The sequence below is a fragment of the Mobula birostris genome, chromosome 27 (assembly GCF_030028105.1).
Source record: "Mobula birostris isolate sMobBir1 chromosome 27, sMobBir1.hap1, whole genome shotgun sequence".
NCBI classification, from domain to species: Eukaryota; Metazoa; Chordata; class Chondrichthyes; order Myliobatiformes; family Myliobatidae; genus Mobula; species Mobula birostris.
The window spans coordinates 8114704-8132626 of record NC_092396.1 but is presented as its reverse complement, the minus strand read 5'-3'; the positions used below and the strand labels follow the sequence as shown (position 1 = coordinate 8132626).

Below are 17923 nucleotides of genomic sequence, written 5' to 3'. Positions count from 1 at the left end.
GAGCTAAGGAGTTGTTGATCACAGAAATAGGCCAATCAGCCTACAACATCCATACTAACCTTCGTGCCCATCTACAATAACCCAATCTGACAGGATTAAGTCAGTATTTTGCTATGCCTTGTGTTTTCAAGTGCCTGTCGAAATGTTTCTTGAAGGTAGTGATTGTACATTGGCTCCCTCACATTGCTACCATCAGGAAAGAGGAAAACCCACTCTCAACATTTTAGGAATAGCCTCTTCTCTCCATCTTCAGATAGCTGAATCAACCACGAACACTACCTCACATTTTGCTCTTTTTTTGTAGCACTTATTTTTAAAAAATATTTCTTATTGTAACTTAGTCATTTTTTGCACTGTACTGCTGCTGCAAAACAACAAGGTTCATGATATACAGGATGTCAGTAATAAACTTGATTCTAATTCTAAATTCCAGATGTCAGTCAAGTTCAAATGGTACATGTATACAACCAAATGAAACAACGTTCCTCCAGGCTACAGTGCACCCACAAAACAGATATCATACACAGCACATAAAACAAAATATTACCACAAATCAGTTAATAAAAGTAATTCAAAATATTTGCTATCTGTATAAAACAAAATTTTCCCCTGAAATCACCTTTAAACTCCTTCCTTATACCTTTGCACTCTTGTTTTTGATGCCCCTTCCAAAGGGAACAGATTCTGGCTGTAAACCTCATCAGTGTTTCTCATAATGGTATAGACCCCTACTACGTTGTTCCTCAGCCTCCCTCACTCCAGCGAAAACAAATCCAGTCTATGCAATCTCCCCTCATAACCAATGTTCTCCAATCCAGTCAACATCCTAGTCTACTTCCTTTGCACGCTCTTCAGCGAAACCACATCCTTCCTATAGTGTGGCAACTAGAACTGCACACAACACTCCAAGTGTGGTCTGCCCAGTGTTTTGTAAAGTTGCAACACATAAAATATGTTGAAAGGCCGAGACAGAGGGGATGTGAAGAGGATGTCTCCTTTGGTGTGGGAGTCCAGGACCAGAGGGCACAGCCTCAAAATAGAGGGGCGTCCATTTAGAACAGAGATAAGGAGGAATTTCTTTAGCCAGAAATCTGTGGAATTCATTGCCACAGACGGCTGTGGAGGCCAGGTCATTGGGTGCATTTGAGGCAGAGGTTGATAGGCTCTTGATTAGTTAGGGCTTGAAAGGTTAAGGGGAGAAGGCTGGAGAAAGGGGCTGAGAGAGAAAATGAATCAGCCATGATCGGACTCAACAGGCCGAATGGCCCAATTCTGCTCCTATATCTTATGGTCTTATAGATGTTATACACTGCACCCTGGCCAATGAAGGCAAGCATGCAGCATCATAAACACAATGTATTCTATAGATGCTCGAAATCCATAGGCATAAAACACAAAATGCTGAAGGCAGCGTCTATGATGAGCAATAAACAACCCATATTTCAGGGTGAGATTCTTCAACAAAACTGGAAAGGAAAGGGGAGGAAATCGATATAAGAAAATAGGGGGAAGGGCAGGAGTACAAGCTGGCAGGTGATATGTGAAGCCTGGTGAGGAGAAGGATAGGTGGAGGGGAAAGGGGGGAGATGAAGTAAGAAGCTGGGGGTGATAGGTGGAAGAGGTAAAGGGTTGAAGAAGGAGTTTGATAGGAGAGGAGAGTGGACAATGGGAGAAAGGGAGCATGGAGGGGTATACCAGAAGGAGATGATAGGTGGGTGAAGAAAAGAGAAGGGGTAATCCTTTCCCCTTCTATTGCCACTTTCAGGGATCTATGGACGAACTTTAATCTTAAGTTGATTTAAGAAAAGCACAGAGTCAGAATCAGGTTTAATACCTTTGGCATATGTCATGAAATACATCGTTTTGTGGCAGCAGTACATTGCAATAGCCATACTTTATTGATCCCAGGGGAAATTGGTTTTCATTACAGTTGCACCATAAATAATAAATAGTAATAGAACCATAAATAGTTCAATAGTAATATGTAAAATTATGCCAGTAGATTATGAAATAAGTCCAGGACCAGCCTATTGGCTCAGGGTGTCTGACCCTCCAAGGGAGGAGTTGTAAAGTTTGATGGCCACAGACAGGAATGACTTCCTATGATGCTCTGTGCTGCATCTCGATGGAATGAGTCTCTGGCTGAATGTACTCCTGTGCCCACCCAGTACATTATGTAGTGGATGGGCGACATTGACCAAGATGGCATGCAACTTAGACAGCATCCTAAAATATATAAATTACAACAAGTATATATAAAAAAGCAAAAGATCAAATTAAATAAGTAGTGGAAAAAGAGAGGGAAAAGTAGTGAGGTCGTGTTCATGGGTTCAGTGCCCATTCAGAAATCGGATGGCAGAGGGGCCTTCAGGCTCCTGTCCCTCCTCCCTGATGGTAGCAATGAGAAGAAGGCATGTCCTCGGTGATGGGGGTCCTTAATGATGGATGCCACCTTTCTGAGGCATCATCTTTTGAAGGTGTCTTGGATGTTGGGAAAGCTAGTGCCTCTGGGGGCAGGGGGAAAACGGGATGTCAGAGGTAATTTTTTTTTACACAAAGAGAGGTGGGTATGTGAAACGTGCTGTTGGGGATGGTGGTAGAGGCAGATACATTAGAGACACTTAAGATACGCAGATAGGCACAGAGATAATAGAAAAGTGGAGGGCTATGTGGAAGGGAAAGGTTAGATTGATTTTAGAGTAGGTTAAAAAGTCGGCACAATATCATGGGCTGAAGAGTCTGTATTGTGCTGTACTTCTTCATCTCCCCACTTTGGTCCCACCTCTTACCTCTTCTCTTCACCTGCCCAACACCTCCCCTGGTACCCTTCCTCCTTCCCTTTCTCTCATGATCCACTCTGCTCTCTATCAGAGTCCTCCTTCTCCAGCCCTTTACCTTTCCCACCTATCACCTCCCAGCTTCTTACTTCATTCCCCCTCTCCCCCACCCACCTAGCTTCACCCATCACTCCTTCCCTTTCCCCCACCCTTTTATTCTGGTATCTTGCCCCTTCCTTTCCAGTCCTGATGAAGGGTTTCGGCCCATAATGTTGACTGTTTATTCATTTCCACAGACGCTGCCTGACCTGCTGAGTTCCTCCAGCATTTTGTGTGTGTTGCTCCGTGCTCTACTATGTTCTATGTGCTAACTCCAAGGTCCCTCAGATCATCAATTTTTCTCAGCACCCCACCATTTGCTGCATATCCTATCACTCTCTGACCTCCCAAAATACCAGAATATTACTTTTATCAAAGTTAAATTCCATCTGACAACACTCCACGCAGCTTTCTGTGTCCTGCTGTACTCTTGTCAATCTTCCTCACTATCCACAACACCACCAACCTTTGTGTCATCTGTAAACAAACAAATACCTCTTCCATTCACATCTGAGTCATTACCTATATATCACAGAGAACAAGGGTCCTGCCAGCGATCCTTGCAATACACCACTGCTCACTGACCTCCACCTCCTATCGCCACGATTTGCAGATTTCCTTGATTGTTGCCAGTGTTCCCTGAGACTCCTGACTTGTGCTTTCTGGAGTTTGAGCAGAGCCAGTAGCAGGAAAAGTTCAAAGTAATACCACCATGTACAACCCTGAGATTCATTTTCTTGCAGGCATTCACAGTAGAACAAAGAAACACAACCGAATTAATTACTAACTATACAAAAGTAAAGACTGACAAACAACCAGAGTGCAAAAGAAAACAATCTGTTCAAACACAAAATAAATAAATAGAACAGAGGGTCTTCTGAATTTGGGCTGAAGGGAGCCCACCCAACTGGGGTTCCACCTCTTCTCGGTGGGCACGCAAGAGCATACCCAGCCCCAGAGTACGAGGCCCACTTGCTCACTTGGATGACATATTCCTCTGTCATGACAGCTAGCAACATCTGCCACCCAGGGAAGGCTCCTCATCGCCCACACTTTTTTCCAGGAACGTGCTGGGGACCTCCGTCCAGGACCGGACAGAGACCAGCTAGCAGCCCGGCAGCCTGCAAATCCACCAGGGTTCAACTCAGGCCACAGCCGTGAGCAAGTATAAATTGTGCAAACCACACAGAATACAGGAGGAACTCAGCAAGTTCCTCCATCTATGGAGGAGAATAAACAGTTGACATTTCAGGCTGTGACCCTTCATCAGGATTGGTTTGGCCCTCTTCCTTCCCAGTTGCAATTGAAACCACATCTACCATTTCCGCTGGCAGCTCATTCCACACTTGCACCACTCTCTGAGTGAAGTTGTTCTCCCTCAAGATCCCCTTAAATATTTCACCTTTCACCCTTAACTTATGTTCTCTAGTCCTAGTCTCACCCAACCTCAGTAGAAAAAGTTTGCATTTACCTAGCTATACCTCTAATAATTTGTCTCCCACCATTCTCCTAGACCCAGCACCCAATGTCGAAATGAACCCAAAATGGAGACAAATTGCAGAATGTTATTATGACCGTAGCAGCTCTAAAATACATCTCAGCTGACAAATTTTTAAAAACCGTTCCTGGCAATAAAATATCCTACTTCCTTCTCAAATCGGGGTTAATCTGATAAGCTGTAGGAGGTTCATCTATGCTACTGTAGTATTCTTGTGGCTGTCATGATCGATCAGAAAGCACTGAGTGATTGCTAAGTGTTGCAAGCAATACCAGAACTAGAGCATCTGCGCTTCCCTTTTAAACAATAACACATTTCAAGACTTGCTACCTCTCAGTAAACATTTCCCTTTGCTCAACTGCAAGAATTGTGAAACTGCTCAGCTGATTAACATCAAACTCATTTTTGCATGTGGCTTCGAGCTATTGAAAGCACTCTACATAAAACGCACACAAAGAGACATGCATATATATATATATATATATATATATATACACACATATACACACATACACACACACAGAGACATGCATACATATATATATATATATATATATATATATATATACATACATACACACACACAGAAACACACAAAGACACAAACTTACACAAAGTGACACACACTTATACAGAAAAGACACATGGAGACACAAATACTCACAAACACGCACAACCATAAAAAGACATGGAGACACACACACACACACACTCATGCTCACACAAAGAGACAAATATTTACACACGAAGACCAAGACAGACACACATACAAAGACGTACACACTCATACAAAATGGAAAAAGACACACAAGCACATACACACACGCTCACACAAAGACAAAGACACACAAAGAGACACAGAGACACACACACTCACATAAAGACAGACACACATTCAAAGACATGCACACACATACAAAATGGAAAAAGACACAAGCACATACACACATGCTCACACAAAGACAAAGACACACAGAGACACACATAAAGACAGACACACATACAAAGACATATCCACACACAAAGGCACAGACAAGACACAAGCACACACAAAGACATATGCATACACATTCACACAGAAATGCACATGCACAGACCAGACACACACATATTCACAAAGATGGATGCGTGCATGTATACACACACACACACACACACACACACACACACACACTCAGACACATTCACTCACAAAGCCACATTCACAAACAAGACAAACACACGCAGGAAACTACTTCTCCACAGTGCACTGTTTTTCAAACAAAACACCATTTAAAAAGCATATGATAAGTGCAACATAAACAGTAGTCAGACTCCCTGGAAATACTCAAAACGTCATGCTCTTCCACTAACATTATCAATTGCCTGCCTTGAAAGCTCCCAGAATTAAAGGAAGCCACTAATCTAATAACCCAACTGCTTTTGTTATTGAACTGTTTCTGTGGAAAGGCTGGCCTGCGTGGTGGGGGAGACAGATGTTTTCTCAGATTAAAGGCACAGGCAGTGGTGGCCAGCAGCTCAGGTCTCCTGTGGCAAGAGTCCAGGAGCCACTGAAGAGTTGCAGCCATCTGCGGATCAGACTGGTCTCTTGAACTCCACCCACAGCGTGTGCGACAGGAGCATTGGACACTGCAGACTGCTCTCTGTCTGCTTGGAAAGAAGCCAGCCACAGATCGATCGATGGCCGTTTCCATAGAGAGGACCCGAGGTTAAAGGGCACAGAGTGCATGAGGACAATCTGATCTTCCTGTCTCTTCAAGGAACAATCCAACTGGAGAAAGCTAGATTCAGACAAATAAATTTACCACAGGATAATTTGACATTCACAGTTCCTCCAGCACTTTGTGCATGTGTCACCTACTTAGCAAGCTGTCTTTTCTAAAAAAAAACTCCCTTCTGGAAAGTAGTATAGTGCTATTAAAACAAACACTTCATGCCATGTTAAAAATTTCTTTCCCCGAGCAATTGATCTGATCAACCATTCTAGATAGCCCCACCCCACCCCCTCTATCTATTATCCCTATCACTGTAAGCACTTGAACCACTTCTCATAACGCTGATTACATTTTAAACACATAAAGGTATTTATGTATTTATGCATATTTTATTCAAAATATGTGTTTTGACAATCACCGTTTTAGAGACATAAGAGACTGTAGATACCAGAATCTGAGCTATACACAACCTGGAGGCTTAGTGCTGTTGGAACTCAGCAGGTCAAGCAGTATCGATGGGAGGAAGAGAATCGTCGAAACCCTACATCACGACTCCTGAAAAGGCTTCAAAAGGCAATGCCTCAAAAAGGTGGCAGCCATAATTAAGGACCTCCATCACCCACTTCTCATAATGTTGTTTACATTGTAAATACATAAAGGTATTTATGCATATTTTATTCCATATACGTACTTGAACCTCTATTTTTAATCTTATAATTGTTGAATGTTGCTTTTCATTGCATGTCATGCCCTGACCAACACATCACAGCAAATTCCTAATACAGGTAAATGTATAGGGCAAATAAAGTTGATCCTTGATTGTTAAAAATTAAACACTCTCCGATGTGAGATCGGCAGTCTGAATTTCTTGGGGTCAAAATGTGCCGCAATTACAAATGTTAATCTTCGTCAGCCTCTGAAAGTATTGGTCCTGTATGCCCCAGATACTTTTAAAATATTCAGATTTAGGTTTCAAACACATATATCGAAACATACAGTGAAATGCACCGTTTGCAACACAGCCAGCGATGTTATTTGCAGGTCAATCTGGCTTTATGTGTAAACATAACTCATAAAGAAAATATTTAATTACAGAAATAAGTGAAAAAGCACCTAATTATTAATGTGTTCCATTTAAAGTGGTAGGAGGAGGAAGTAGAAAAGAGAGAGCTGGAAAACTGTGGCTCGGAAACTCACCGTCTTAGAGACACAAGAGACCATAGATACCAGAATCTGAGCTATACACAGTCTGGAGGCTTAGTGCTGTTGGAACTCAGCAGGTCAAGCAGTATCGATGGGAGGAAGGGAATGGTTGACGTTAAAACCCTACATCACGACTCCTGAAAAAGCTTCAAAAGCCAATGCCTCAAAAAGGTGGTACCCATAATTAAGGACCTCCATCAACCAGGATATGTTCTCTTTTCATTGCTGCTATCAAGGAAGTGTTACAGGAGCCTGAAGACACATACTCAACGTTTTAGGAACAGTTTCTTCCCCTCTGCCATCAGATTCTGAATGGACACTACCTCACTATTTTTAAAATTGTTTGCTCACTGAGTTCCTCCAGCAGATTGTTCCCCATCATTCCTTGCAGTAGGAATCCTGACTGTGCACCATTTGCTATTTTCAATATATATTTCGACAAAATATATTGGAACTGCAGATCTTCACTCAAGTTTAAAAAAAAGCTAAACTAGATAAAACAGGACAAGTACCCTGCTGTACCTAATAAAGTGTCCACTGAGTATTTGTCCGTGATCTTCTGCTACAGCAGTCCATCCGCTTTGAGGTTCAATGTGCTGTGCCTTCAGGGATGCTCTTCAGCACACCCTTACTGTCGCCTTCCTGTCAGCTTAAACCAGTCTGGCCATTCACCTCTGACCTCTCTCATTGACAAGGCATTTTCTCCTGCAGAACTGCCACTCACTGGACATTTTTTGACTTTTGCACCGTTCTCTGTAAACTCTAAAGCAGGGGTTCCCAACCTGGGGCCTACAGACCCCTTGCTTAATGGTACTGGTCCACGGCATAAAAAAGGTTGGGAAGCCCCACTCTAAGAGATTGTTGTGCATGAAAATCCCAGGAGATGAGCAGTTTCTTTGATACTCAAGCAAACCCCGTATGACACCAACAACCATTCCACAGTCAAAGTCACTTAGATCACATTTCTTCCCCATTCTGATGTTTGGTCTGAACAACAACTGAACCTCTTGACCATGTCTGCATGCTCTTGTGCAGAGTTGCTGCCACATGATTGCCTGATTAGATATTTGCGTGAACGAAGTGTACAGGTGAACCTAACTTTCTGTTACCATATAGTATGTCGGGGTTCATTTTCTCGAGGCAGTTACAGTAGAACAGGGAATACACCAGAACCGGTGGAGCACTACACACAAAAACTGACACACTCCTGGGCACGGTGCTCCAGCCCGAGGTGTGAACGGACTGAACTGCAGATTAGGGGAAGACCAGGGATGGTAGGTTGCATACTTAAAGTGGAGTTTGACTGGTTTCTTTCTGAGTAAGGGCATCAAAGGTTATGGGGAAGAGACAGGAGAATGGAGTTATGAGGGAAAACCCTTCAGCCGCAATCGAAATGTTTATTTATTTATATATTGTGATGCAGTGCAGACTAGGCCATTCTGGTCCTTCCAGCCACGGCGCCTAGCAATGCCCTTATTCAACCCTAGCCTAATCATGGGATGATTAAATGACCAATTAACTTAGCGACGATACATCTTTGGACTGTGGGAGGAAACCCATGCGTGTCACGGGGGAGAATGTACAAAACCCCTTACAGGCAGTGGCGGGAATTGAACCTGGGCCAGTGGTACTGTAAAGTGTTGTGCTGACCACTATGCTATGAGCAGACTCAATGGGCTGAATGGCTTTATTCTGCCCCTTTATCCTATGGGATCATGGGTGTAGTCAAAATGGTTGCCTTATGTCCTAGGTAATAGCACTGATTACAATTCAAAAAGTATTGACTGTAAAACACTTCAGACCACCCAGCTTATGAAAAGTGCCACGTATGTGGGGGACCATTTCATTGAGCACCTCCACACCAGCCGCCTCAACTGGGGACTTCCCAGTGGCCAAACATTTTAATTCCAACTCCCGTTCCTGTTCCAATGTGTTGATCCATGGCCTCCTCTTGTGACAAGATGAAGCCACCCTCTGTGTGGAGGAGCATCTGGGTAGCCTCCAACCTATAATATTGATTTCTTCTTCCGGGGAACAAAATTTCCCCATCCCCCCTTCTCTACTCCCCACTCTGACCTCTCACTTCTTCTCACCTGCCTAACACTTCCCCTGGGTCCCCTCCTCCTTCCCTTTCTCCTACTGTCCGCTCTCCTCTCCTATCAGATTCTTTCTTCTCCAGCCCTTGACCTTTCCCACCCACTTGGCTTCACCTATCACCTTCCAGCTAGCCTCCTTCCCTGCCACCCCCACCATTTAATTTAGGCATCTCTCAGTTCTGAAGAAGGGTCTCAGCCCAAAATGTTGACTGTGTACTCTTTTCTGTCGATGCTACCTGACCAGCTGTGTTCCTCCAGCATTTTGTGTGTGTTGCTTTGGATTTCCAGCACCTGCAGATCTTCTCGTGTTTGTCACATACACGGACATTTGTTTTTTAAAAAAGAAAAACCCAGTCTGACTAGGACCAGGCTCGATCTCTGTTTACCCAAGAGTAATAAAAGTGTTTTTGGCCGCTACAATTAGACAGAGAGTACGTTTCCTCAGCAGGAAGCAATCAGAATGAGCATGGTTACCTGAATTCACAAAGAAAAGGGCCTTGCTTAGTCATTCAAGGAGGTGTGTGGGAGGCTGTGGTGTACTACCCATTAAAAACAACCTTCTGTACAGGCGTGAATTGTGGTTCAGTCTGCCACAGCTCCGCTTATCTTAACACTTTATAGTAAAAACAATCACCCATCCAATATGAATCACCCTGGTTGATAAACTAAACAGCTTCTTACAATTCTCTCTCTGGTTTATTCCTGTATCAAGCGTAAAGCCCTCCCCACCACTGGGCACACCTGCAAGGACTGCTGTCGCAGGAAGACACTATCCATCATCAAGGACCTCTGCCATCCGGGTTATGCTCTCTTCTGGCTTACCTTTGGGCAGGAGGTGCAGGAGCCTTAGGTCCCACACCACCAGGTTCAGGAACAGTTATTACCCCTCAACCATTAGGCTCCTGAACTAGAGTGGATAACTTCATTTACCCCAGCAGTTAACTGAATCTGCAATCTATGGACTCACTTTCAAGGTCTCTACAGCTCCTGTACTCAATATTATTTATTAGTTTATTTTTCTTTTTGTATTTGTAAGTTTGTTATCTTTTGCACATTGGTGTGTGTAGTTTTTCACTGATCCTATTGTGCTTGTGTGCTTTACTGTGAATGCCCGCAAGAAAATGGATCTCAGAGTTGTATATAGTGACATAAATTTACTTTGAACTGCTAATAGGCTAAATCCATTTGGCTCTCTACCTTGTCCATCAATTGAAATGGGTCATGTGGATTTGAGCTCTTCGCCAGCTTCATGACGACTAGCTTCCACGCAGCCCTCAGCTGCCCATCCCACCCCCTCCACTATCCACCGGTCACTCTATTTTCAGTCGCAGGATTGGATAAAGCTGCAGAGGGTTGTAAATTCAGCCAGCTCCATCTTGGACACTGGTCTCTCCACCTCCAAGGATGTCTTTGAAAGTCAATGCCTCAAAAAAAGCAACATCGAATGCTGAGAGCATGTCCTTTTCTGATATTTCAGGCCATGTCCTATAGACTCACTTTTACAGACTCTACAGCTCATGTTCTCAATATTTATTGCTTATTTATTTATTATTATTACTTTTTTTCCATTTGGTAGTTGCACAATTTGTTGTCTTTTTCACATTGTTACTCGTCGCTTGTGTCTTTTCATTGATTCTATTGTGTTTCCTTGTATTTACCATGAATGCCCACAAGAAAACGAATCACAGGGTTCTATATGATGACATAGATGTATTTTGATAATAAATTTACTTTGAGCTTTGGAAATGTACTGCTCAACCTGCTGAGTTCCTCCAAAAGATTGTTTTCCCCTCTCTAAAGATTCCACCTGACTAGACCAAGCAGGAGTGAGAAAATTCTCCCTGAAGTCTCATAAGACCAGAAGGCATTGGAGTAGAATTTAGAGCATTTGGCCTATCAAGCTGCACTGTCATTTCATCATGGCTGATTATTATCCTTCTCAACCACATACATCCTGGCCAATTAAATGACTTTGACAGGGGTTTCCAACCTGGAATCCACAGACCGCTTGCTTAAAAGTATTGGTACATGGCATAAAAAGAATTGGGAACCCCTGTATCTTGGCCTTCTCACACTACTACTGTGGGGACTCTTTTTGCACAGATTGGTTGCCATGGTTACTATGTTCACATAACTCTTACTTTTCAGAAGCTTTGGATAGATCATTCGGTTGGATTCTCTATGGAAGATAACAGGCTTCATTGGATTGAGACATCTCAAGGCCAAGAGAGGTGCTAATGAAATATAACATTTCCTTTTACTGGAACACATTATTTCCAGGAAAAACAGAAAACGCTGGAGACACTTGGAAAGTCAGGCAGCTTCCGTGGAAAGAGAGAATTAAAGTTTTGGTCAAAGCCGCTTCATCAGCATTGGAAGGAAGATAAAATGGAGCCTGGTATTTTCAGAATCCAAAATACTTTAGACCAAAAGACATAGGAGCAGAATTAGGCTGTTTGGCCCATCGAGTCTGCTCCACCATTCCATCATGACAGATTTATTATCCCTCTGAACCCCATTCTCCCGCCTTCTCCCTAATACCACTCAAATTTACAACTTTTAGCAGCAAGTCACAGAAACACAAGTCATAGAGTCTTTGAAAGTGAGTCCATGGGTTATGGAATCTGTTCAGTGTTGGGGTGGGTGAAGTTATCCTGATGTTTGAGGGGTAATAACTGTTCCTAAAGCTGGTGGTGAGGGACCTAAGGCTCCTGCACCTCCTTCCTGATGCCAACAGTGAGAAGAGATCGTGGCCTGGATGATGGAAGGCTCTTGATGACTGATGCTGCTTTCCTGTGACGGGTGTGTTCAAAGGTGGGAAGAACTTTATCTGTGATGGACTGGGCTGTATCCACAACTTTCTGTGGGCTTTTCCTTTCAAGGCCATTGGTGTTTCCATACCAGGCTGTGATGCAACCAGTCAGGATACTCTCCACAGTACATCAGCTCAGATATTTTAGAGGTTAGTTTACCACAGGTCACAGCAGTGTGGGGCTGGCATCGCATGCACATCAGCCCTTCAGATTTTCTTCCATGGACAAGCGAGGGGACACTAATAACAAAGCAAGCTCACGTTTTCTTGATTTATCCCTTCACATGGAGGCCAGCGTTTATCGCTCATCCCCCAAATCCCTTCAGAGAAAGTGCAGAGGAGATTTACATGGATGATGCTTGGATCAGAGAGCATGTCTCATGAGGAAAGGGTGAGTGAGCTGGGGCTTTTCTCTCTGGAGAGGGGGACAAGAGGTGACTTAATAGAGAGGTACAAGATGATAAGAGCCATCAATCGAGTGGATAGACAGAAGCTTTTTCCCCTGGGTGGAAGTGACTAACACAAGGGGGCATAACTATAAGGTGTTGAGAGGAAAGTATGGGCATGGGGAGGGGGATATCAGCGGTAGGTTTTCTACACAGAGGTGCACGAAACGTGCTGCCAGGAGTGGTGGTAGAGGCAGGCGCACTAGGGTTTATTAAGAAACTCTTAGATAAGCACGTGGCCAAGTGGTTAAGGCATTGGACTAGCGACCTGGAGGTTGTGATTCAAGCCCCAGCTGAGGCAGCATACTGTGTCCTTGAGCAAGGCACTTAACCACACATTGCTCTGAGATGACGCCGGTGCCAAGCTGTATGGGTCCTAATGCCCTTCCCTTGGACAACACTGGTGTCGTGGAGAGGGGAAACTTGCAGCATGGGCAACTGCTGGTCTTCCTTACAATCTTGCCCAGGCTTACGCCCTGGAGAGTAAAGATCTTCCAGGCGCAGATCCATGGTCTCGCAAGACTAACGGATGCCTTTATTCTTTAGATAAGCACATGTTTGAAAGATAAATGGAGGGGTCTGGAGAAAGGAAGGGTTGGATTGATCTTGGAATAGGTTAAAGCATCGGTACAACATTGTAGGGGGAAGGACCTGTACAGTGCTGTACTGTTCTTTGTTCGCTGATTGATAAAGCAATAATGCTGGGACTGTTTATAAGGTCAGGCAACATCAGTGGAGGGAGCACCAAAATTAATTTTTCAATCAACAACTCTTCCTCAGCATCATTTTGCCCTGAACTGAAGGATTTGTTAGGCCATTTGGCAGTGTAGTGATTAGCATAATGCTTTACAATCCCAGTGACCCGGTTCAATTCCCGCCGCTGCCTGTAAGGAGTTTGTACGTTCTCCCCTTGACCATGTGGGTTTCTTCTGGGTGCTCCAGCTCCCCCCGTCCCCCACAGACCAAAGGTGTACCGGTTGGTAGGCTAACTGGTCATTATCCTGTGATTAGGCTAGGACTAAATCGAGGGATTGCTGGACGGTGTGGCTTGAGGGGACAGAAGGGCCTGTTCCGCGCTGTATCGCAATAAATACATTTCAGAGAGTTGTTAACAAAATATCCCAATGCTGAGGATCTACAACTAATTGGCCAGGCAATGTAACCACCATACTTCTACTCTTGTTGTTAATATTTATTAAAACGGATTACTTTCCATAACCAATATTCAGGTTCTCTGGATCCTCACTCTGGTAGCTCCACCACAACACCACTCTATTCGCGGACTGAAAGGCCTGTCCCCTCCCACGTCCTATGGCATAAGACCATACGATATAGGAGCAGAATTAGACCACTCGGCCCATCAAAACTGCTCTGAAATTCGATCATCGCTGATTTACTTTCCCCTTCAATCCCATTCTTCTGCCTTCTCCCCATAACCTTTGATGCCCTTACTAATTAAGAATCTATCAACCTCCGCTTAAATATACTCAATGACTTGGCCTCCACAACCATCTGTGGCAATGAATTCCATAGATTCACCACCCTCTGGTTAAAGAAATTCCTCCTCATCTCTGTTCTAAAGGGACGTCCTTGCACTCTGAGGCTGTGCCTCCTGTCCTAGAAACTCTAACAATAAGAAACATCCCCTGCACGTCCATTCTGTCTACGCCTTTTAATATTCAATAGTGACATCCTCCAATTTTAAGGCTGTGCCCTCTGGTCCTAGACTCCCCCACGAGTGGAAACATATTCTGCACGTCCATTCTACCTGGGCTTTCCAGCATCTGTAGTCTCCTTTGTGTCTGCCCCTGTGATTAGTCCAACCACAGTGGTATCATTGGCAAATTTGCCTATTGGTCACATGGGGGTTTTGTGATATTTGCTGTTATTGGGGCAATTCTACAGGGTGAGAACAGTCATGATCCAGTCACAGGTTGGTACAAGCACGTAGGCCAATGAAGTTTAATGAGTGGGATGCAGGGTCAGCCACGATGGAATGTTGGAGCAAACTTGATGGGCTGAATGTCCTAATTCTGTTCCCATGTCTTATGGTCTGATGATAAACCAATGGTCTTGCTGCTATGTTAGATTTGAAAACTGCTGTGTCAGACTGAACAATAATAAATCTACTTGAATGCCTCCTGAGCCAGGTTCCCGAAACTGTTAGCTCAGTAACGTCAATCCTATGTTATCCCATGCAACACACACAAAACGCTGGAGGAACTCAGCAGGTCAGGCTGCATCTATGGAAATGAGAAAACAGAGGGGACTTAGGGGGAGGTGACAGGCAGGTGAGATAAGAGGTAAGAGGCCACAGCGGGGAATAGAAGACAGGAGGTCGAGGGAATTTTTTTTGACTGGAAGGTGAAATCGATATTCATTCCATCAGGCTACTCAGACAGAATTTAAGGTGTTGTTCCTCCACCCTGAGGGTGGCCTCATCATGTCACAAGAGGAGGCCATGGACTGACACGTCAGAACAGGAATGGGAATCCGAATTAAAATTATGTTTTCCTGCTACCTTTTTGCATAACTTCCTCATAACTGCTCATACTCTGTAAGAAAGTGCAGTAGAGGCCCCTGAAGATTTTTACCTGTACAGGACAAGTGGCAATGAGCATCAGGCTTTCACTCTAACCAACAAAGACGCTGCCACTGTCTCGTAGGGTCAGATCTTTCTATAGATTCTGTAACCAGACATCTGACTGAACATAGAATTTCTGCTAATGGTAACGAAGAGCTGCTCAAAGGTCGTGAGTTCGGTGAAAGACATCTCATTGAGTTTTCAGTACATGGGGTTGTCCACAACCCAGACATCATACAAGGCTGCAATCCATGCTCCAGGCATCCATGCTGAGTGCCACATGTAAGCTTGGAGCAGTTGCCGGAAAGGCCTCCCACCACTGGCCAAACTGTCACTGAATCTCATATAATAACCTCTCTGACCTTCATAAGTGGAACGTTTGAGAATCAAACACCGGTGACACATTGCCATAGTGTAAACCAGAATGATGTGCTAGGTACAGAGCATGAAAATACTGCTATGTCCCATTTGTACAAATAAATTTTTTAAGCCCGTAAGCCGTAATTGGGTGGTGGGGTGGAGATACATCTCTACCAAAGGAGGTGTAAGGTGTTCCTTCCCTCTACTAGCCTGCAGATCACCTTCGGGCAAGGTGCAACACCTACTCAGCCCCCTGATCGGGGTCACGTGAAGCCACGGGAGCAGGTGGTGGATGGTTGTAGGAGCAGCTGGTGCATATCACAACTCCTGGTTATATGACCACTGACACCAGGCAGACAATCTCTGAAGAGTGCTGATAATGGCTGGGGTCACCCGTCTTGTAAAGACACTGCCCAGAAGAAGGCAATGGCAAACCAGTTCTGTAGGAAAACTTACCAAGGACAAACATGGTCATGGAAAGACAATGATCGTCCACATCATACGACACAGTACATAATGGTGATGATGATGAAGACCATAAGACATAGGAGCAGAATTAGGCCATTTGGCCCATTGAGTCTGCTCCAGTATTTGCTCATGGCTAATTCATTCAACAACACACACAAAATGCTGAGTTCCTCCAGCACTTTGTGTGCGTGTTGCTTGGATTTCCAGCATCTGCAGACTTTCTTGTTTGATGACTGATTTCTTATCCAACTCAACTCCATTCTCCTGCCTTCTCTCCTTAACCTTGAATGCCCTTACTAATCAAATTCACCACCCTCTGGCTAAAGAAATTCCTCCTCATCTCCGTTTTAAAGGTACGTTCTTCTATTTTGAGACTGTGACCTCTGCTCCAAGACACCCCCACTATTGGAAACATCCTCTCCATGTCCACTTTATCTAGGCCTTTCAATATCTGATGGATTTCAATGAGATCCCCCCTCATTCTTCTAAAATTTCAACAAGTACAGGCCGAGAGCCATCAAACACTTCTCACACATTAACCTTTCATTCTCAGGGTCATTCTTGTAAACCTCCTCCAGACCCTTTCCAATGCCAGCACAACCTTTCTTAGAAAAACTGCTCACAATACTCCATTTCTGATGAATAAATTGTACTTTGAACAAACTTATGTTAGAGGAGATAAGTTTGTGCTGGAAGAACCAACTTCAGTAACCCTGGTTCAACCCTGACCTCCAGTAGTGTCAAAATCATTTTCCTCCATTTCCCTCCCACACCCCAAAGACGTGCAGGTTGGTAGGTCACTAGCCACTGTAAATTGCCCCTGTGTAGGCGAGTTGGAGAATTTGGGGGTAGTTGGTAGAAACACACACACAAAATGTTTGGAGGAGCTCAGCAGGTCAGGCAGCATCAATGGAAAGGGGAAAAACAGTCGATGTTTTGAGCCAAGAACTTTCATCATGCAGTTGATGGAAACACAGGAATAATAGGGTGGGACTAGTGAACAAGGGCTTGAGGTCAGCCCTATCCCGATGGGCTGAAGGGCCTGTTTCCATGCTGTACGACTCAGTGACTCTAACATGTTAAATATTACAGAAAATATTAGTTCACTAATCATTGATAATTATTTCCACTGCACAAACAGTTTTTTTGTAGAGGATTTCATTAAAAGCGGACCAAACATGTCACCACTAGCAAAACAAACCAATGAGCAAGAAGCCACGAATTTGCAGGCGGCTGCAACCCTCACAGAAACGTTCCGAATAGTCACATTCACTTTTTACACAGGTGCATCGCAATTGGCCAAAACATCTGCTGTCAATCATTGAATCGTCCAATTGAATTACGCACACTCCCTGAAAGCAACTGATTAAAGAGTTTCACCGGATCAGCTTTACACTCGAACAAATGTCCAATCTCTTAAAAGGATACACTGGTAAAACTGCACAGTGTCTCAACATGTTGCCATTAATATTTTAACTTAAGCCAAACACTTAATGCAGTAAAACTAATGTAGCATTTACTGGTATTAACAAGATTTATCATGCGTTGTGTACAAAGGGCATGGACTGCATCAATGCAAGCTCACCGCTCAAACTTACTGTGGTTGTGAAAAAGAACTGTAATTCCACATCTTAATCATGTTCAGATGGTATTTATCCACATTTCATTCCGTATCCATACTTCTAAGTTTATTTTTATATGTCTTTTTTTCTGCATAATTGTTGAATGTTGTTTTTGTTGCATGTCGTGACAACATGCCACAGCAAATTTATAATACATGTAAATGGCTATGGCAAATAAAGTCGAACCTTGCTCCTTATCACTAGGTGACAAGAATTTACTTAAAACCATAAGATATAGGACTA

General features: G+C 43.8%; 1 protein-coding gene across 2 annotated transcripts in view; it reads right to left on the bottom strand.

Annotated features, from left to right (window-relative positions):
- pik3cd (phosphatidylinositol-4,5-bisphosphate 3-kinase, catalytic subunit delta) overlaps positions 1–17923 on the bottom strand; it is a 241690-nt gene that overhangs the window by 150424 nt on the left and 73343 nt on the right. The window lies entirely within an intron of this gene.